The sequence below is a fragment of the Vigna angularis genome, chromosome 4, assembly GCF_016808095.1.
Source record: "Vigna angularis cultivar LongXiaoDou No.4 chromosome 4, ASM1680809v1, whole genome shotgun sequence".
NCBI classification, from domain to species: Eukaryota; Viridiplantae; Streptophyta; class Magnoliopsida; order Fabales; family Fabaceae; genus Vigna; species Vigna angularis.
In genome coordinates, this window is record NC_068973.1 from 7,280,607 (window position 1) to 7,305,399 (window position 24,793).

The following is a 24,793-nucleotide window of genomic DNA, read 5'->3' on the forward strand; positions in this document are numbered from 1 at the left end:
AAAATGAACAGAGGTTAGGCAGCCGCCATTGAGTCCTCTGCTCCTACTAGAGAGTTCATGAAGTGGACAGAAGACATGGACGCACGTCTTCTACACTCTATGATTGAGGAATCACGAATCGATAATAGGGTTGACGGAAGCTGGACATCCCAAGCATATAGTAATATAGTTGATCATCTTCATAGCTCTGGGTATGTCGCAGTTACCAAAAATAATGTAAAAAATCGTCAGAAAGTCTTGAAAGATAAATGGCGCGAGGTACATGACTTGTTTTCTGGATTGAGTGGATTTGCGTGGAACCCGGTTAGTATGACATTTCATGCTGAGGACGAGGTTTGGATGGACCTTATTCAGGTATTTATACAAATACTAACATTTTGTGGATCGTTATTATACATCATATGAAGCAAAGACATCATATCTTTTTGTTGTTTCAGTCGAGACCAACGGCGGCAAAGTGGAGAGTTAATAGTATAAAGCACTACGATTTAATGGTCGAGTTATGGGCAGCTGATCGAGCTACTGGGAGGGGTGTTCGAACTGCTCGTCAAGCACGTCGACAACGTGTTGGGCCTCGTGTCAGTGTTGATTTGAATCAAAATATTGAGTACATTCCAGAACAACCTGATTGGAAGAGGTATAGAGACCCAACTCCACCATCACCTCCTCCATCTGTAGATGAATATAGTCCATGACAGACTCAGTCTGTGCCTTCCGTCCCATCCGGTGGAACTTCATCCTCACGAGGCTAAAAAAGGAAGGCACCTATGGTCGATGTTATTGATTCTCAATTTGATAAGTTGACGACCAGCTTGGATGGTTTCACAAATGTGCTTAGCTCATCAAATGTTCATTTTGGTGTGATATCTGATGCAGCCGTGCGTTAAGTCTCAACAATGGAAGACAGAAATCAAATACTCCGTCGCAGCTCGACGTACACATACACAGAGGGCGACATTTATGAAATGTTGAGTGGTATGAACATTGCTGATGAAAACTTACTCGAACAATGTTATGATTTCTTGTGTGCGAACCCCACATGTACAAAGTGGTTGATGGGACTTCCACCCCACAAGCGGTGGAATAAATTATGTAAAATGACCTTCAGAGGTGATTGTTAGGAAGTGTTATCTTAGTAGTTGTAGTAGTATTATATTCATTAATGTTTCTGTGATGTAATTATGACTTATTGGTTTTCCATCCATCAAGAATTTATAAGTTATGGTTATGGTTACGATGCATCGTGTATGTCCTAGTTGTTGATATTTTGAAATATAAATAATTTTGGTTAACTAACTTTGTTATTGTTATCATCTGATGCTTTGTACCATAGGATTGTGAAATGGCCTCATCATCAACGAAAAGGCCAAGAAAAACTTATAAGGGAAAAAAATCCCTCAATGAGGCAGAAGATGCAGCAAATGTCACACCATCTGTAGAGGACCAATTAGATCAGCGTCGTTTCTTCACTAACAACCTTCAGATGGACACCTATGCAGCTGATTTCTATACAAGGAGTATTGTTGGTCCAAAGATAATGAATTTTGAATCATTTGTCGGTTCAGGGTTATTGCTCCCAAATCATCTTTTGTTTCAAGGGGTTGTCGAATTTCTTACATTGCAAGGACCCTACTATCCTGATTTAATCAAAGTTTTTTATTCAAATCTGAAGATTTGTGGAAATGGATATTTGATCAGTGAGGTAAACAAGAGAAGAATTAGATTGAAACCTGCTGATTGGTTGAATGTAGCTAAATTGAAGTATGAGGGTCACAAATTGTCTTTTTCAAATATCCCTGACGACTTCCCATATGACCGGGAGATGGCATTAGCTACTATGGTTATACCAGAAATGCAGGGTCACCATGTTAAAACAGTTGGTTGTTTGAATATTAATGATAGACTTCTGCATTATGTTATTGTGCACATGTTGACTCCACGAGCAGCGAATTATGCTAGGTTATTGCAGGAAGATATTTTTATGATATGGGTGCTTAAAAATTCTATAGCTATCAATTGGCCTCATCACATCATGCAGCATATGCTTAAATGCAAGGCTGCTGACACACCCCTACCATACGGTGTCCTTATCACACAGATAATGCAATATTGTGGAGTTCATGTTGATGGCGATGTCAGCACTCTTATTGGGACCCGACATCATTTTTCCATTAATTCTTTGAAGAGGTTGAATATTGTTAATGTCAACGGTGTTTGGTGACACGATGTCCATGATGATGACGAAGAAGACGAACCACACCATGATGACAACCTTGTGCAACCTCCTCCACCTCTTCCAAATCCTAATTTGATGACTCAAACGTGGGAAGGGGTATAAGACTTGCAACACAGAATGCAGGGTATGGAACAAATGCAGGTGCGAGTTCAACGTATTGAAGATAACTTGGCAAACCTTTCCCTGGACATGAACCGCCAATTTGCTCACCTCAATCATAATGTTAACTTGATTCTTCACCATTTAGATGATTGAGTTAATTTTTATTACGATAATGTATTACATAACTTTGTTTTGCTTAAATTGACTTATGTGTTTAAAATATTACATTACTTATTTTTCCAATTATTATCTTTCACATCAGCTTCGGTAGTTTTTTTTATTTTGTACTTTCTCATCTGCAAATTAGATGGACTCTCAAATCATTGATGAAGTGCAAAAACAAATAAATCTATCAAGAAGACTATCTGTCGTTCTTGAACGACATACACAGGCCATGGAGCGTCGAATATCCCTGATAAATGCTACGATTAAATCATATAATCCAACTACAGAAGAAATTGAAAACTTGTTACGGACTATGAACATTGAAGATCATAATATATTCAGACAGTGCTTCGATTTTTTATCTTCGCATCCATCCCATACAAGACGTCTAATAGGGATGTCAATACAATATCGTTTCAATGCATTGCAACGATTCCTTGCTGAATCAACGTCACCATGAACTATTAAAAGAATATTTGTATTCTAACTTGTTGCAACTTTTTTTAGGTCATGTAATTCTAAAAGTTGCTACTTCATTATTTGTTTGTTTAATGTTAATCATTCGCACTTCCGTAACAAATAAATTGATATCACTTCGTACTAAATTATATTACAAGCAAGTACTACATTTTAAAATAATTTTTTTTACTACATTATAACTTTTATAATTTTTCACCATTAATTTTATAAAATATTCATAATTTTTTTCTCTTCATAAACATTTTTACAATTAAATATAACATTACAAAATAACATTTTATAATACTTTTATACCTAGGGGTATTTTGGTAATCTTAATTTTCTACCAATTAAACTAATTTCTAAAATCTATCTCATCAATCAAATCCTACACTAATTCTCACAAACTTTACTACTTCCAAATCCACTCTCAATTAACCATAAATTCACTCAAAAAAACAACTAAAAAATTATCCTCAAATCCACTCAAATTCATTCAAATCATCTCCCCCAAATACACCAAAAAGAACACACCCTAAGTGTTTTAGCTCCTATTAAAAGAGAACCACTAGTATATAAGGGAAAGATTTGTCACTTGAACATTATTAAAAAAAAATTAAAAACTCTATAAAGGGACCAAAGCACCATTTAGGTATAAATTTTAGAAAAAATTTCAAAATAGATAGATTTTGAAAAAAATTAAGAAAGTGGATAAGTTGTATCAATTGATATAACTTTAATTTAAATTACTTTGAACGAGTATGACTTCAATTTTAAAAATATTTCAAACTAAAGTTGTGTCACTTGACACTTCTATTAAAATTGAATTAAAATAATTACCTTGGACCACTTCAATTTAAAATACACTGATTTAAAGTTATGCTACATTGATATGACTTTAACTTAAAAATGTTCAGTACTACAACTGTACCATCCTGACACTTTTTACTAATACAAAATTATTAATAGATCACACTCAATAGACAACTTTTTTTAAATAAGCGCTATAGATCAATACACAAAACCAGTAAGCAATGTTGGTTTTAAAAAAGCGCTATCTATTGAGATAACAATAAACAATGTTTTTTATAAAAAACGCTATCTATATTTAATTTATATTAATTTTTAATTAATAATTTGAAATAGACAACTAGACAATGCTTATTTAAAAAAGCGATATCTATTAAGATAACAATAAACAATGCTTTTAAAAAAAATGCTATCTATATTTAATTTTTATTATTTTTTTAATTAATAATTTGAAATAGACCAATAGACAATGCTTATTTGAAAAAACGATATGTGGAAAATTTTTTGTTCCCACCCACAAAACCTAATGTAGAAAATTCAACATTCCTCCCAAAATGCCAAAATTCATCAATACCTTAAGAATATGATGTTTCTCACTTTAATCTCTCACAAAATATGAATCCTCACTCTCACATATAAAGTCTTCACACATGTCAATTTCTATTAACCAAAAACTTGATAGTTTTGCCTGTGAGGACATGATCCTCATCCCTTTCTCGCTTATATGACCTAACCTTTGGTGCCATAAGTTGGAATTTTCATTTATTGCAATTGTAATCAAATGACAAGCTTCTTCTGTCTTGTAAAGAATATCACTCTTCCTACCATGAGCAATTGTCATTACACCTTTGAAATCTTCCAATGATTACCATGAAAGACGGTTGTGTAGCCATCATTGGCCAACTAGCCTATTGAGATTAAGTTCTTTGTTAGGTCGGGAATATGTCTAACATTTTTCAATTCCCATATAGAGTCATTAAACTTAATCTTCACCACACCTTTACCAGCAATCTTACAAGATTGCTCATTACTAAGGTAAACTTTTCCAAGATTTTCAAGGACATAATTCCTGAAGAATTCTTTCTGTGAGGTGGCATGAAAAGATGCTCTAGAGTCTAGCACTCAAGACTTGTCCTTGTTCTCTAAAGAACATATCAATGCATCTTCTCCTTCTAAGGTTGAAGCAACATTTGCTTCTATATGATTCTTCTGTGACTTTTGTAGTGTCTCAACTTTTAACAATTCTAATACTCAATTGTCTTTGAGTTTTGAGAACTATGATGATTCTTAGAATTGGACCTCCTCTTCTTGAATTTTCCACATCCATATCCTTTAATCAAACGTCTTCCTATTGACTTTGTATGCAAAACTATAGAGGTTGAAGATTCTCTGGACTCTTTGCATCGAATATCTTCACTGAGAATCAGATCACGAACATCATCAAACGTCAAATTATTACTACCTAATGAGCTACTCATAGTCGTGACTGTAGCATTCCAACTTTCTAGCACTAGTGCAAAAACAACGTATAATGTCACGTGTTCAACGTCTAACCATTGAATAACCAATGTTAAAAATGACCGGTGACATTTTTGTAAATAAATGCAATTATTAGACGTCGTTTAGAATGATAATTCGTCGTCAATTTGTTATATTAGGTAAATTTTGAGAAAATATTTGGTGCGATGGTGAAAATGTATTTACGTATGACATCGAATTCCCTATAATTAGACGTCAAAAGGATATAAAATGTCAAATTCTCCAGTGTTAGACATTAAAAAGTTAGTGAATTCAATACAAATCTGAGTAGGAGATTGAAAATTCATTCACTTTATCTTAGCGCGCGATATCCTCTTTTCTGCTCAAACTTTTCTGCTCAAACTTTTCTGGAACGAAGTTTGACGACCATCACATGTAATCTTTCTTTCATTTGTTACAAATGCATGTTAATAAACTACTTTAGATATGATTTTTGTTTGTTTTGACTGATTATTTTCGTGTTTTTGTTCTTCATAGGCACATTCTACTTTCTCTCTCACTAGTGGCAATATTTTATTTCGACGAGCCCATTTTTGAAGGTTAGTTTTTGTTTTAAAGAACTTATTTGTTGAACTTGTTTGTTTTTTTTAACTTGTTTGTTATTTTTTTTTGTTAAACCTGTTTGTTGTTGATGTTGTTTGATTGAACTTGTTTGTTGTTTGTTATTGTTTGTTGATACTACGGTACACGTTCATAGTTCATGCTTTATAAAATATCAAAAACTAAAATTTGTTGTTTTCCTGCTTTTCAAGTCTCGTAAAGTTGTAAAAAAGGATCACAATTAATTAAAAAAACAAAAAAAAATTGATTAACGTCTCTCGAGATGACGTTCATCTCGAATTCGACGTAAAAGGACGAAAAACAACGACGTTATACATTGTTTTTGTACTAGTGCAGTAGAGAAGACAAAAGTATCAAGGCTCGTACTTCGTCATCAAATTTGTTCCAACTAAACTCAATTAGGTTGTGAATATATTGAGTTTACTAAGATGTTGTGCTACCATTGCGATTGACGATTGAGATTGACAACTTTTCATACATACTTGAAAAAGTTTTCATAAGACCCAACGTGGTCTTTTCTTTTGCAATATTAAATGCAATATTGGAGGATAACGTCAATTGAATAACTCTAAGAGCTAGTTGATCAAGAAGAGCCCAATCTTCATCCTTCATGTTTTCTAGTTTATGTTTCGAGAGGTTGATATAGTTTTTTCCTGATACAAATAATCTTCGATCTGCATATTCCAAAAGTCAAAGCTCGTGTCATCAAACTTCTCAATTTTTATCTTTCCTTCATCTGTAATCATTTCTTCCATTTAAATCAGGCTCCCTTTGGATGATTGATTATAATAATAAGAACCGACTATGATACAATTTGTTAGAATATTTAGAAGAATTTCTCTTAATCAAATTTATAAAAAAAAATAAATACGAAATGATAACACTTAAAATAGAACTCTTTAAATTATATTTGATAAAAAAAAAATTACAATATCAATTTTCTCTATCTTTCTTTATTTCTTCTCTACGTTGCATTTCTTTTCAATTAGTTTTTCTACTCCTTTTGTTATCTATTTATTTCAATTATATATTAATTTATTTTCTATTTAATTTATTGATTTCCTTAATCTTCTCTCTTTCATTGATTTTTATTATTGGATAAAATCTTTTTTACCAATTCTAACAGTGCCTGCATATAGATGGAAAAATACAGAACTTGGATTTTGAAGCCGGGTGATGGTGATTAATCCATCTAAACTCTGAAACTTCTAACATACTAGGACCTGAAGAATGTCAACTAAGTCTTCCAAAGCAAATCTTGTCAAAAATGAAATTTTCATACAAAACTCATTTCTATGTTTTTAGTCCCCAAGCATCAAACAAAGCCATAAATAATCAAAACAATCCAGATAGCTATAGCTCAATTCATTTCCTCAAAACTTATATTGCATTAACACTTACAAATTGGTCTTCCTTTTCAATTACCGCTAAGAGAGACTTTTAGATATTTGACAACATCCTTAAAAGTGACAAATGACAATGGAATATTAGCATAACCAAACCGATGTTAATGTTAACATGCCACAAAAACTTTGCTTGACCTTTCAAACTTGCGAGCATGTGTTTTAGTGTGCCATCACAAAAGAATTTGCTGAGGAATCTCGGGCCCCTTGACTTTTCCCGATGATTCATTTATCTACCAAAAGTGCTATCAAACTAACCTATTATGGTACATTGTTAACCAGAAATTTTGTGACTGGTCTCCGAACTTGAGGTACATGTTTAGCAATGGAAAAAGTTGAATAAGAACTAGCCAGTTAGAGCTACCCTGTAGTGCATGTGAGTGATACTAAACTGTAAAGGTGACAAGAGACAACAAAGTAATTTTGGCAGAAGCTAAGAGACACTATGATCAGATGGGGACCTAACGCGTTCTAATTAACAGCATGGGAAGCAAGATAGCCACGATTTGTTCTGAGGAGCATTTGGGGCTTGCTTGGGTGCCTGAACTGCATCTGATGTTGCTTCGGTGCTCTGCTGCGCTGGCTGTGTCTGCTGCTTTTTCTTCTCCTCTTCATGCTTTGCTGAAAGAGCTTTTTCTCCATCAGTAAATCTTCACATCACAAACAAAAAGTTCAGTATTTTTTTCTTTAAAAGCGTAGCATCAAGTTAAGAATCAGCCACCATCAAGAAGCGTCATAATCATCAGAGTAATTTCGTCCAGTGATAATTAGATTTATTTCTGAATTCATTGTTGATGCATTTTCATGTTCCCTATATTATGTGTTCTTATAGTATGAGTTCAAAGACTAAATTTTACACTTTCCAAATCAAAATTATTCACAATACAAACAAAAATATAAAAGAATCACTGTCCAAATACACCACTACTGGATTGTCAGTGAATGAAAAACACGGTCACATCATGAAAGGCTGGAAGAATTTCTGTATTACTCGGCTTCCAAAGTATAAATCTGAATTGATTTGGGGGAGCAATGAGAAGTCAAACCAACCATGCTATTAGTATATCATATGGGTATGGCATTTTTGGTTTGGCCTCGAGATTGCTGAAATCAATCCAATCAGGTTGAAAGCAAAGCAGCAGAGATTTGCTTCCAGATTTTCATGGTACCATCGTGATTTGGATCCCATAAAACGCACCAGACAGCAAGTTAGTGAAATAAGCATGGATATTTGCGTACAAAAGAAGAAGTGGCGAGAGCTTACACATTGAACGCAAAGGATATGGTGCTGCCATCTGAATGACGACAATGAGTGCCAGAACTACAACGCATATCAGAATATGATGCCCGTCCAGGATATGTCAAATCCGCGTCACTTAGGCTACTCATTTTTATGCTGCTTTCCATTATAACCTCTCTCATTGTCTCGGCAGCTTTTTCTTCAGTCACTTTTGAACCTTCATGTTGTTTGGCAGTGCTATGGCTGATATCAGTGAATTTTGTTGCTGGGGATTGGAGTTGAGGTGGGAGTGGGGGCTGGTTTCCATGAAATGGTGAACCAGATGTGTTCATGTCACTGAGTCTATCCATTTCGCCAGATTTAGTAATCCAACCCAAATCACTTGAGAAACTCGTGTTTCCCATTTGAATGCTGAACAATGATTCATTAGAGGCAGTGCTCCATTGGGTGTTTGATTTGTGTCTATCAAACACATGAGATGGAAAGCTATAATCAGAAGAAGATGAAGGATTCTCTGGACGCTCCATTACCTGTATCGGAGGATTTTGTTTTTCTGAGCCATTACTGAAGGCAGGCAAACCATCACTAGGTTGTTGTCCATGGTTGGGAAAAGAACTGATTGGGATATCATCATCACATGTTTCGGTAGCGAACTTAACATCCTTTCCCTTTTTTTGAGGTGATTTCGTGGCATAGTTTGCAGAATGGGATTGTCTTTCATTTGTAACTGAAAATGGGTCATGCTGTTCACTCATTGGGGTGGTAGTAGCATCAGCTCGTTGTTGGTTTTTTGCTGATTCTAATGAGAAGAAGGGGTCTGATAGTTGGCCTGGAAAGGGATCAAGTGTTTCACCATGTGTGTTAAAAGGCTGTGTCCTTGCTTCGCTACTAGGCATGCTCCAATGACCTCGCTCCGGTGAAGGAAGTGTATGATGACTTTCACTACCGACGGTTGAACTTGTTGGCACATGGAAGGGATTCCCTGGTGATGATTCATTGGTATGCGGTGACATTGATAAATGGGAGTCTATTAGACCACCCGGAAGTCCATTAACACTATTGTTAGTCATGCCACCTCTTTCTTGATTCATGGCAGAAAATGAATGTAGATGATCATGTTCCGTTTGATTTGCATATGCACCAACATTGTTAGTTTTGGTGGCATCACTCACGAATAAGAAGGGGTTTTGTGATGATGAAGAGGAGGAGGATGTGTTATTTGACATTGGATAAGGATGAGCTTCACCAAAAGGGTTAGGCTCCAAGTGGGTGTTAATTGGACTTCTATTTCCCCTTTCTGCCATTGACTGTGTGTTGTGCAATTCAGACTGAAAGTATGTTTGGTCAACTTTAGGAGATGTTGCAGCTAGTCGATTACGCGGCTCGTCGCAGTGGTTGTTGCATTTGGCATAAAGACAAAATGATCTTGTGATAACAACTCTGATAAAAAGGGTGAAGTAGATGATACTTGTTTCTTTTCTTTGTTAAATTGTTTTCCTGCACCTGAATTTGTAGAAGAACCAGTTCTCTTATCAGCACTACATTCACGGTTACTTACAGATTCCATCAGCCAAAAATATCGAAGTCTTTCAGAGTCTGTATGTTCTGTAAAACCAGAATCTCAAATACAAGGTTTTGTTTCAACTCAACTACAAAGCACACATTAGTAGTCTTATCCTTGAATGTTGAAGGAGCAGATTCACACAAGCAATTTGGCTAAATTGAATGTCGCTAGCACCCCACAATATGTAAGATAGCAAAGGTGATAGATGACTTGCATGCACAGAATCGAAAATCTTCACTTTTTTTTTTAATTGTTACAAGGATTTGTTTTATTGAAGATGATTCTTCAAGCACATATAACATACCAAATATTTAAAGGGACTATGAAAACCAACTTATTACGTATCATGGATGTTTATACAGAAATGCAAAATGTACTAAAGGATGAAAATAATGGCAAACAGATAACCCAATTGAAGATAGGTTGTAATAGGAATTAAAAGAAAGGATTTTGAAAGAGAAAATGGTATTGAAAAGATTGAATAGAAAAGGTACCCAGAAACGGGACATTTACAGTATGGTGAAATGATGAAGGTGCCTGATCCTGCTGTTTATTACTAGGCCGTAGATGGCATGGTAATAAGCAGTCTCATTATCTGAAACATAATGTGCAGGAAATCCAGAAAGAAGGTGCAAAAGTTAGAAGAAAGTGAGTATAGGGAGGAAGAGAGAGAAGATGCAACAAGAATGGGTTAAATAAAGGAGAAGGCGTTGCACAAGTTTAGCCGTTTCAATCTCTGGTATTTTCCTCAACTCACAAACTTCTGCTGCAATGGTGATTTAAACTAAAAAATCCAACTTATAATACAAATATTTAATCATTTTCCTGATACAAACTTTTATTATATTGCTTTTTTTAATTTTATTAAATTAAGTACACAAGGATTTTCACATTTCAAAATAAACAAATTTGTTATACGTCCATATATAATTAAGAGTACTTTTTAATTTTTTATATATCTTTATATAAATAAAAAGAACCACTTCATGTAAAATTAAATGGATTGGGATATTGACTTAAAATTTGTGATAAATATCTAAAGAGAAAGAAGTTATTGTCCAATTTAACCAAATTTGAGTAGGATTATCTCAAATAAGCAGATTAAATATATTATTGTTTACTTAACTTAGAGGACAATATAGTGTGTTCTATGTTTATCTCTTTTTTTTATTGTTTTCTTTTCGCTTAACTGTCAATATTGTTTCTAAAATTTATTGTTATGTAATTTAAAAAGTATTTGTTAAAAAATAATTACTTTTATTAAAAGAGCTTTGAACTTATTCAATCTTTCTTGATACTGTACAGTCTTTTTATTATTTCATAATTTTAAAATAAAACCAATAATAAACATAATTAGAGGTTGTTTGATGAAAAAGAAAAAAGAATAAAAAAAAATCATTTGTTGAATTATTTTATCTTAAAAAAATATAACATTGCCTTTTATTCTTAAAATGAAAAGAAATGTCAGGTAGTTTGTGTGTATATGGATTCCATTATTTTTAAGCTCATTATCTTTAATGAAATGAAATCTTAATTTTATATGTTTAGTTATAATTAATAAAAAAATATTATGATATATATATATAGTTATAAAATATATAACTTTTATAATTTTATTACATATTATTTTTATAACATTCCATTTTAAAATCATAATACTATCACAGTAATATATTTCATAATAATATTAAAAAAACTAGAAAATAAACTTTAAGTTTAATTCAACCATATAAATCTAAATTGTAAAGTAAGATTTACACTCACTTATATATTATAAAATTACATTATCTCTAGTTGATATGAGACTTCCAACACCCATTACGTTAAGGTATATACTTCTCATGTGTAAGACTATATATTAATAAATGGTCTGATAGTAGTCGGTGGGACAATATGTCCATATGTCCAAGAAACAACAAATCTTGTTAAGATAGGCTTTAACGCATGATTATGATACTATGTTAAGGAATGTACTTTAAGCCTAACTCAACCCCACAAAATCTGCTTATAAGGTCAAATTTGCATCCATTCATATACTGTGAAATTGCCTTATCTCTAGTTGATGTGAAACTTTCAATAGTCTCCTCACGCTAAGGTATATAGTTCTCCTAAGTAGGAGTAGACATTAATGGGTGATCCCACACACAAGATGTATATACCTTAAAAGTCCCACATTTACTAAAATAAGACGAGTTTATAGTATATAAAGATGCAAATATCACCTGACAAGTCAATTTTGTAGAGTTGAATTAGGTTTAAAATTAACTTTTTAACACATACTTTATACAATTTCACACAAACGTCAGCCCCCTCCCTACAAACGTTAAAAAGGTGCAAAATTACCTCATTTTAGGTGTCAATATTAATTTTTTTTACCACTTAGATGTCGACTGGGAAGGGGGCCGAAGTCTTAGAGCCCTTTGACATCGGCTGGGAGGGGAGCCGACGTCAAATACCCTACATTTTCACCCACTCCAGAACGCGAGCACCAGTTACACGTTCTCTCTCTCACTGTGTTCATCTTCTTCCTCTGCTTTATCTCGTTCACCATTAACGTTCAGGTACGTTTTCTTTCACTTTACACCGTTTAAAATCATTTTGCACCGATTATATTACGTTTAGAACCATTATCTTTCATTTGCCCCGATTAAAATTCGTTTTCATTGACTTTTGGTGCAGTTCTTATGCGCAAGTTCTCGGACCTCTACGGCGACGCTTTCCTTCTTCATTACTTATGCCCATTCTGCATTGCTTATGCCCATTCTCTTTTGGTGATTTCCATTTTCAACCCTTCAAGAAGGCTAATATTTTTGTTAGTATTTTGGATTGCTTTTTAGATTGTTTAGTATTATAATGACTTGAAACACATAGTATATATCATTTTGTGATGTGCTGGGAACATTTTCTATATTTCAGTATGATTTTATTGTAAAAATAATTTTATTTTTAAAAAAAAAAGAAAAATGGAACATCAGTTTGTGTCAAAGTCGTGCTATATTGGACGTTGAATTTCCAAAATAACATACAAAACATATCAACATATTACCCTCAAATTATCTAATCAAATTCACCAATTTAACACTCAATGATAAAAGATGTTAATCATACTTAGCACAAGATAAATCAAATAATAATTACAAGTTCAAAAGATTGATAACAACCAATTTACTATTAGAAATATTTATATAACTTAAACCTTTTATTATTAAAATGACAAACCATTTTCTAGGTTTTCATATGTTTTTTATATTAAAAATAGTTAATTGAATTTAAACAAGTATTTATAAAACTTACAAAAATAAAATAATGAAATTTATAATTTTTTTTATTGAAAGTAATTGATTGAGTTTAAAAATATATTTACAAAATTTAAGAAGATAAAATAATAAAATGAGACATTATATTAATAGAAGATAAAATTGATAAATAAATTATGTAAATTAAATTAACGATTATAATTTGTTATAAAAAGTATTTTTAATAATAGTTATAAATTACTATAAAAATAAAAAAGTATTTTAAATTATTGTAAAAATCTTATGGCCTACTAATAATATATCAAAATACAACCCTGACCCTTTTACTATTAAGTGTCTTTAGAACATATTTTTGAGAACAAGAAAATATTTAAAAAGGTAAATTATTTAGCATCTTAAAGCAGTATAAAGAATAATAGTTAATGTTTTCTATTTTCTGATAAATATACTAAATGAAGAGTATAATTAATATTTAGACCATAATATGCGTCATGCACATTTCTCCACATGCAAGAAATATTAAATCATAGTCATTATTCAAAGTAAGCATTTTGATGGTCTAAATTTCAACATTTTTGAAGTCAAATTTAAAGCCTGACTTGATGTGCAAGCATAAACCTTTAGCGTCGCCATCGTTCTGACTCTGTATGTATAATTTTTTTCATTAAACTACCATTAGAACCATATAGTAATTCTTATAATTAAATAATCACTATATATATATATATATGAATAAAAATAAGTTTTGATAATATTTTTTTCAAAATATGTTACTTTTATATAAAAGGTGTTAATTTGATTAAGAGAGTTATATAACATGATAAAAGATATTAACATAAGGTGATAAAACAGGTATGATAGTTTAAGTTTGATATGATATTGGTATGTTAAAAATGAACGGGATTGGATTAACTTACCAATTGAAAATGAATTAAATTTTATAATATATTTTCTCATTGTCGGGTTAGTGGGTTGATTTTTTTTTTATCAACGAAAGTTTAATATTATACAAAAATTGATTGAAATATTTTATCTTTTATATGATAACGGGTTGATGTTGGGTTGTCCGACTAATTTTAGGATGAAAAAGGCTTCGTTGAAACTATTTCAAATCTTTGTCGAGTTGTATCAGATTATGGTCGAGTAATATTAGACCTTGATTGAACTGTCAAATTGTATTAATATGAAATGTGGTCGTGTGCATTCAATTCTTTTTAAGGAAGTTGGGCTGGCCCAATTGATCCACGGGCCCACCATAATAGCGACCAAATTAGTTTAAGTTTCCTAATTAAAAATGTTGTCTTGATTTACCTGTTTTACCAGCTTTGTCAGTCATACTTGGTCTTTATTACCATCCTAATCTTAGGTGTTAATTGTAAAATGATTACATTTAATTAATGTCCAAAAATTGTACTAAAATTATTTTTTTATACTATTTATTTTCTCCTTAAATAAACAAAGTTATATAAAATATTTATAATTAATTATTTATTAGAATAAAATATTTATTTATGTTGAATTAACTTTGATCTTACATATTTTAATTTATAATAGAAAATTAGGATGATGTAATTATTTTTAAAAAAATTATGTATTCAATATATTTTAGTTTTTTCTAAATTAACAGTTTTAATTAATTTTCCTATGGTAAGCATCAGATAACAGTTGTAGATAACATAGATTTTTGTTTTCAGAATAAGTAAAGTGCATAATTTTAGCTTCAATTGTACTCTCATTATCTTGTACTCTATTTTTGTGCTATTTTATCTTTCCAAAACTTGTCATGTCATACCCACCAAATGCAATTACATCTTTATTAAACTAATGAGTTAGTCCCAGAAGCATTAACCTCAGCATATGCGTTTATTTTAGAAACAAAAACAAGCTAAGAAACTTTTATTATGTACATTTAATGTCCATTTTTCATTTCTTAGAAAATTTTGTAGCAAAATTTCTCAATCCTACCAAATATGTAGCAAAATATTGTCTAGCTAATTCTTATTTAACTCATAGTAAATTATAAGAATTTATCTTTAGCTACTTCCTAACTAAAATTATCATAATTTATCCCCTAATTGATTCTTAACAAATTGTATCAACTGAGCTCTAGTTAATACCTAGCAAAATTGTAGCTAACTGCATTAGCTAAATTTATCAAAATGTTACTCTTATTTGTACCTTATAAAATACATTTAATAAATTAACATATCAAAAAATTAATTATTCGTTAATTTATTTCAAATAAGTTAACATATAAAAAAAATTACAACGTCAAAATAATAAATAATTGAAACTATAAATATGTTAATTTAATTTTTAATATAAAATTAATGAAAATACTTTTAGTATTTTTGATAGAATTCAAATAAAAAATAAAATAATATCATTTTATTTAAATATCATTTATAATTTTACAAAATTAGCTAATGAAAATATATAACAAATAAAAAGTTATAAACTTGTATAATTTTTTGAATTTTTTATTATAAAATTGTGAGAAATAAATTAGAGAAAGGATAGCTTGGATATTATTTCCTCGTTAAACATAAGTTTTATTTGTTAACTATGAGTTAGTGACAAAATTAATTATTTCGTAGCAAAAAAAAGTTTGAATTTTACAAGAGGACTACAAGAAGATATATTTTTCAGATGATAGTTAATTAGAGATGAAGATGACAATTTATCATATTGATAAGAACTAGAGTTGGAGACGCCACAATCTAACAAATTGATAAGTCAAGAAAGATTTGCCACAAAGAATTTCATTTTTTATAAGAATCAGAGTTTTAATCCAAAAACTAAGAGAATCATCCTTCAATGAAAACCTAATTTTCATATCCTAGGTAACTACATTTGTCTTTGGTGTCTCTTTTTATAGGAACAAATATTAAACAACATAAGAAACTCTAAAAGAAAACCCAAAGATATCAACCCACAATAAAAACTTGAAAATTCAAAAACAGACTCGAACTCGTTACCCAATTTGTTGAGCTCGCCCAACGACAATTACTAACTATATTTAAAAAAATACAAATTATTTTAAGTGCATACAACTATTTTATTATTGTATTCCAATATATTTTCTTTATGTCCTTTGAATTGCAATAGTTCTTCCTCAAGTTATTCGTGTATTGGATCTGAAGATAGTCATCTATCATACCTCATTGAAGATAAGTTATCCTCAAATTCATACCACTTGAATACTTCTTCTCCTTTGTATTGGATAAAGGGATATTCCTCTATCATATCTTCCTTTTTTAAGAGAATTAACCCTCAAATTTGTACTTAAAATGTATAAGTAGCTCCCTCATTCTACTTATCCTTCCATGAGGTGAATGATTTCTAATGGGAGCTTCTGCTCTTGAGTTCTTGTTCCTTTGGAATTGATCAGTACTCATCATCCTTCCTTTCTTGGAGAGAATTCTCCTATGAATTCTATAATAGCCTACAAACAAACACAAACATAAGCCAAAAAACAAAAATCTAAATTATTCCAAATTAGAAATTGTGGCTAAAATGGGATTTTGATCCTGGAAGTGGCCAATCTAATTTTATCAAAAGGGTTAGAGGTTTGTCTTGCGGGTAGAGCTCGTCCAACGACAGTTACAAACTGTTAAAATTAAAATAAAATTACTAATACTCTTAATTGTATAAAACTATTCTATAATAGTATTCCAAGCTATGATTTTCATGTTCTTTGAATTTCAATAGTCCTCTATCACCATATACTCATTCTAAGTCTCAAGCTTTTTGACTTCGTACCAAATTCTGAAAATGTTTAATCAATTATCTTTCACTGTGGAGAATTAACTAGATGTAAAAGAAGTTTGTCACATTTTTTACCATTTTTTTATGTTGTGTCAGGTCTTTTGCATCATCTTTGATGGTAAGTACTTTTTTATGCCAAAAGTATTATTAGCAAGTACAAACACCTTCAAATCACTACTTACATCAAGTTTATTTCTAATTTGGATGAAATTGGATTAAGTTTCATATTTTTGGGATAATTAACTTATAAATGTGACATTTGAGTTAGACATTGGTTACAAATGTAATTACTCATAAGGTATTTGGTTTTACTAGTGAGGTTAGGATCATAACTAAGCTTAAGGATACCTCTAGTAACATGATCTGACTAGTGTGGTTTATGGTTAGAATCAACAAGCAATCTTTCAATCTTAAAATGCTCAAATTCTTTCTCATTATGTAGTTGTTGATCATCATATTGTTGCACACTCTTATTATCTCCTTATATAAATTTGTTACTTATCTAATATAAACTTATTACCAATTTCTTGTGGAATAATAGTTTGAATTTTATCATAATTATCTTGCTAAATTTCAGACTCATGGGAACATATATCAAGATCTCATGAAAAACTACATATATAGTAAAAACATTTGATTGGTTTGTGGTTTGAAGCACTAATATACCTTTTTAGTGATTTATATAGCGAATGAACACACACCTTTAAACTCTAAGAGACAATTTACTTTTTTTGATGTTTGTGTAAGAGAACATAAGTCAATCAATCAAAAACTTAGTGCGCTAATATTAATATTTACTACTACATTTTAAAGGGTTGAAAAGGTGTTTTCTACTCAAGAGACCTAAACGGTATTCAATTGATGGTATGTGAAAGTTGTATCCAATATATTACTAGCATGTGAGCTTCAATAAGTGCAACTCGGTCTACCTCCAATAGATGGCAAATCTTTCTAATTCCCCATTCTATTGTGGAATATTTAGACTAGATTTGTGATTAAATATTCATTTAGACACTAAAAATTGTTAATGTTATGATTTCATATATTCTCCTCCATTGTCAGTGTGCAATACATGAACTTGTATTTTGTGTTGAGACTAAATCATTTTGTAGAATTTCTGAAAAAAGTCTTCAATTTGGCTTTTAGACTTCATGAAACATAACCAAGTCATCTTAGTGCAATCATAAATAAGCGTTATAAACTACATTGAATCATCCAATGTTTTAAATGTTTTAACCTTAGATGGACCCATACATAAGAGTGAATGATCATAAAAGAAAATAATTATTGGAAATTAAAGTAAGATGAGATATGCGACTCTTTACAAACTCAAAACATCACAATAGAAATTTGGAAATAACATTTTTATGTAACCAAAAGAGGCATGTCCTATACTCTTGTGTTATAGCCAAATATCCTCACCTTTTCTTACTTTATAAGACCCTTCTGTTGCTAACACTTAATCAAGTTTCTTTACATATTTTTCGGTCAAATCTAATAAATAGAATTTTTGTTGTCTAATATCACAACCAATCATCTTCTCGTTTGAATGTCTTTAAAAACATAAGAATATAACTCGAACATTACAATCCATAGGATAACTTTGGTTATTTAAGAGAGATTAACAATGTATTATATTTTAGAGAAGAAACAACAAGGATAATATCAATATTCAAAATTTTTGAAATAGAGAAAATGAAAAATACTTTTTTATGAGGAAGGTTTAAGATTTTTAATTTATCTAGTATCAAAAGTCACCATTATCGAAACACACCAAGTCAATTATCCATGTATTGTTCAAAATATTAAATGTGCTCAAGAACTTAATGTTGGAATCAACATCACCTATAGTTGTAGGAAGTAAATGTCTTCCTTGATATGCGACGACTCTGATCTCACCGCTTAAGGTATCTATGATTTCATTACATCATTGTCCAACCTTATTACACTGGGTACACTTGTATTTATTAATTGATTTTTTTGCTTTCTTGTCATAATAGTTATGAAATTAAAAATCATATTTTTTAGTTGCTCGTCGAGGTGTATCTCTTCAAATCAAAACATAATATTCTTGAAGTATTATTTCTTTCTCAATTTTTTCGACAAATTTGTTCAAAATCATTATCTAATCTAACCATAAACATAGTATTTCAATTGATTTATGATATGACTTCATATAATTAGGATCATTCATGACTACGATGTCATAGTAATCCAATTTCCTAAAACTCCAACCAACTTTCCATCATATTTAGTTAAAGTTTTATTATTTTGTTACGTAGTTTGATTAAGAATAAATTCATATATCTCATCGCTTGCAACGTAAAATGCTTTTGACACAATATTCTAAATATCAAGATAGTAAGCAAGATATATGATTTTTGCTTCCATGCCTATTAGAGCCATCTTTTCACTTTGATTTCACCTTCTCGGGTAGAACAATTATTTTCTCTGTGATCCATTAATTGTGACTGTTATAATTGAATTAATTTAGAATAATGCGTATTACAAAGATTGAATTATCACTAAAATTGGTTTTTATGTCATATCTTTGTCCAAATCTCCAAAATTTCATAAAAATAATATTAAATTCTTGTAAAATATTGAAAAGTAAAATTTATTACAAAATTTTCATTTATATAATGGCTAAATATCTATTTTGGTTCTATATTTTTCATTTTTATTTAAAGTGGTCCTCGAGTTTTTTTTCAGCATTCTAAATGATCCATTTTTTTTTTTAAATTTGTTCAATTTAGTTTTTTTCGCGATTTGAAAGATTTCATGGTTTTGCATTCATGGTGGATGTAATTTGGGATTTCGAGGAAGATGAAGGCGTGAGATATGCTTGCTGGATATGAGCGTTGCGGTTGTTGCTTTGGTCTTGCGATGGTCTGTGAAGAAAACTGAGTTTTGTTCTTGGGATGTGTTGCTTCTGTTTGCAAGTGTCATTATGAACATGGTTGACGAAGGCGTGAGGGTTTCATGATGGGGCTATGGTGATGGAGGTTGGCACGACAAAGATGGTCTAACAATGGATTGGTTTTCACGGTGATGTGAATTTGAGATCACGTGGTGAACTTATGTGTATTGCAGTGGTAGCGCAATGCTATGACAGATAGGATTCCTCAGGTTGGAGATAGAAGATGATGAAGTGACCAAGATGAAAATGATGAGATGTGCAGTCAGATAAAACAAACCATGTCATTCATTTATAGTTGACGTTAACTTTATATCGTTAATCATTTAGTTGTAAGTGAAAATGACCAAATTAAACACATTTTTTAAAAAAACACTTAAATGCTGAAAAAATTATGACACTTTAAACAAAAATGACATGGACCAAGATAGGTATTAATTTTTTTTTATATAAATTAAGTGGAATTATAGAATTCGGGTTTTATTCAATTAGCTCATTCACATGAAGCGCGTTGGACACATTTGGTTATTTCGTGTAGCTTTATGGTCCGTTTCAATTCGTGTGAGGAAGAAAGATTCGACTTCAATGAACATTACCGTTCAGCGCAGAATCAACGGAAGCAACACAACGGGTTTTTGAATTGTGTCAGCGCTTTCAATTTTTGCAATTGCACAGCTTCGAGGTGAAGAACTGAATCGGATTTCAGTGGTAGATGCGAGGTTCAATTCACGTGCCTGTTGTGGCAGCTGGTTCACTCCATACTATTATTCAATCCAAAACAAGAAGGTGCTGCTATTCGGTTTGGCATTTCTGGAAGCCAGAATCAAATACTGCGTAATCTCCATTCCGATACGGCGCCTTCTACAATGAAAACGGTGCAATCAACCGGTGCTCTTAGTGGAGGGTGAAATTGATGTTGTATCGAATGTGCAAGCGGTGAATTCGGTGCACTGTCAAAATTGAACAATAAGTGAATTTTACAGCTACAGTAGCACGGATCGGAAATTCATTCAAGCAACTTTGATCCACTCATTCAAAACAGAGTGTAAGCGGTGCAGTAGAGAAATCTCTAGCAGCTTCGGTACAGTTTCGGTACACTGGCAGTGATTGGAAATTGAATTCTGCTTGTCGTCGCTTGAATCGCGAATTACAAATACATCTGCCAAATGGTTCGCAAGCAATTTTTCTCTATGTTTATTGATTTTAAACATTGCCTTCATTCATTATCCGGCAGTTTGGCGCTTTAATGTTCAAATTTTGGTCTAATTGAATTCAGGATTGCATGCTTCAAATGCTTTGTTAATTCAAATTATTGCTCCACTTTTTCAGTTCAACGATGTACCTACTCACGGTGTAAGTCAGTGCAATTTCATATGCTGGGTTTTGCAAGCACGAGAGGCGTGAAGAAGCACAATAAGCTAGCAATTGATCCGTGCTAATGTTTTAAACAATGAAATTGATTGAAATAGCTGGGGATTTTTAATTCTGTAGAATTAAGTGATTGCATTAGTGCATCACGTTAATTGGGATTTAAGTGTGGTATTTAGTGTTTGGTTCAATTCAGCAGTGATAATTCAGGGAAGTAGCTGTGATATTCACTGAAAAGTTGGGATGGAATTGGTGATGTGCGCCAATATTTGAAGCAGGAGCTTGCGCTAATTGGATGGAATTGCTGGTGGCCTTCGGTTCATCAATTTGTCTAGTTGAAAATTTGTCAGGTTTTTCTACCCTTATTATCTTAAGTCATTTCTTTTACTTGATTTTGACTCATGTTTACTAGTTCTTTTTGAATTTTGAATATTTTTATTCTTAATTATGATACATAGGCGATATTAATTATTAACTGTGATCTTGAATGTTTTAATTTTTGAGATTACAAAATTGGGAGTTAACTGTTACCATCTATATTTTAAGAATTCTCTTAAATTTGAGTTTAAGGATTGAAAAATTAAAATACATATTTTACAAAATATATATATATATATATATATATATATATATATATATATATATATATATATATTGTGCTTAATGTATATTTCTTTGAGACTAAGATTTATTTTTAAGTTGATATTTTAATATATATTCAAATTAATGTCACTCCATTGAGTAGTTCTGATTTATTTCTTATAAGTTTATTTTTTCAATTATTTAGCTTGTTTATTTTATTTCATAACTTTTAATGGTAAATCTAAATACATTATTTAGATTAATCTTTTTTTCTAAAGTGTTTTTTTGGTCAGATTATCAGTTTTATCATATTTTTATTTCATTTGCTTTAGTTTATTTTTTTTATTTTGTAAGTTTTTAGTTTGTCTTTAAAATTTTTATTTTCTTGATTTCGTTGAGTTGAGCTTAAATTTGTCATATCTTTCATTTTAAATGTAAAAATTCTTAATAAATTAATTGTAAGTTCTTAAAAAATAAAGTTCAATCCAAGTGAGAGTGTATAGCCTCTCAAGAATGATAAGTGAATGGAGTGTATATACTTACACTAAGGTTTATATATTTTATTTTTCTTAATTATGTTAATTTTTCATTTGTGTAGATATTTTTGCAACGTTTTACACAATGCATAACATGTGTAGATCAAAAAATCAAATTCCTACTTTTGGAGATTGATCCTAAATCCTATTTATGTGGAAAAGAAAAATTAAAAAGCATTATATATTCATAGTTAACTATATCGATTTTCATATTAATAAATCGTATTATTCTAGGTTTGCGGATGTGTTAAAAGTCGGTGGAAACAAATATAACATGATGTTAAAATTGATAGAAAATCAATAATATTGAGATGGCTTGTCTCGAAAGCTTGTATGAGAAAAAATACTTAAAAATCAAAAATAAAAAAACTTGTAGAAAAGACAGCGAGATAAAAGGGGGTGTTCCTCCTTCCACCAACCAAGATGCATCTTCTCATTATTTTTTTTTTATTTCAAAAATACTTTATACCTCCTTATTATTATTTTTTATTCCAAAAATACCCTACATCTCCCCATTATATTCAACAATCTTTCTCTTTCTCTCTCAACATTAATATGAAGCATTCACATGTTCAGATTTAAACTTGTGATATATTACAAAATTTTATTTACATTTTCCCTTAAATAAGTTTGATTCAATCTTATTTTCATTGTTCAATATATTTTTTTTCTTCAAATTACTTAATAAATGGTAAAATTTTGTTCTAAATTTCTAGAAAAATATTTATATATATGTGTGTTTTTTTTTTACATTTAATATTTATAATTTTTAACATTACCGACATGTTTGACTCAAATAACTTGAATAAAGTATTTAATTTATTAGATAAATAATATAAAAATATAATTAAATATTTAAAATATAAAAGAAAAGTTATTTATTAAAGATTTAGAATTTATTTAGTTCTTTCGTCATTATAAAGTTAGTATATAATAATAATAATAATAATATATTATTTACTATTAGTATTATTATGTTTATTATTTTGTATTTGCATCTAACTTTTAAGTTTATAAAATGAAAGTGGTAGAAACACTAATATTGAAGTTTCCTCTGAATTTTATATTTTGCAATATATCACAAGTTTAAATCTAAGTGATATGAATGTTTCATTAATGCAGAGAGAGAAAGAGAAAGATTGTTAAGTAGAGAGATGTATGGTATTTTTGGAATAAAAAAAATAGTATGGAGATGTAGAGTATTTTTGAAATAAAAGAAAATAGTGGAGAGGTGCAAAAACACTTGGGATGATAGAGGGAGCAACACCCGATAAAAAGAATTTGAAATAAAGGAAGGAAATTAAAAAAAAAACTATAAAAAAAATTATGAAAAAAAAAACGATGACAAACCGATGACAATTTAACCTCAATCAAATGGAAAAAATTACTTTTGACACATTATTTTTTATTTTTTCATTAAAAAAACAAGTTAAATAAGTGTAAGTGTCTCAATTTACTATTAACCCATTCAAATTGACAAATTTTCTGTGGAAGTTGGATAAATAATAACACAACTCAATACTAGACAAAAAGAAATATAAAGATAAACATATATAAATTTAAAAAAATAAAAATAATATAAAACTTTCACATTCTTTATTTCTTTTATAAAATTTAAACCTTTTGAAATTATCATATTAATGTAAAAAATTTCTAAAATTTTAATTTGTTTTTAGTTTCTCGTTTTAAATGATATAACATTCGAAAATTTTGAAATAAATAACCATGCTATCAAAACTCATCCAAACACATGTTTAATTTCACTAATCAAATTCTAAGATCCAAAACTTCTGAAAATTATGCATCATTCAAACATGGAACCGAACCACTCAGTATTCATCAGAAAAATAATTGGAAATACAATCATTTGAAACCCCTAATCCCTTTGGTCACTTCCACCTCTGTCAACACACATAGGTTGACGCTTAAGCTTGCTAACTGAGGAAACAACTAAGTCTTGCAATAAATAACAAGATCTTTGAAATAAGTAACAAGATCTTTGAACACTGATTGCAATAGGTGTTTCTCCACAAATTACTTGATAGGTACCCCAAACTTTTTAAAATTTTGATCTTATAAAATGATTTGAAAAATATTTTTTATTAATTATTAAGTATGAATAGTTGAATCAATTTATCACGTCTCAATTTAAAAAAAATGACATAAGTGAATTCTATTAAAAAATTAAACACAAACTTTTCATTTAACTTTGTAAAAAATTTATATAAAATAAAAATATATGTGATTCTGTAATTAAATGTGTTACAAATTAAACCCTAGTAAGAA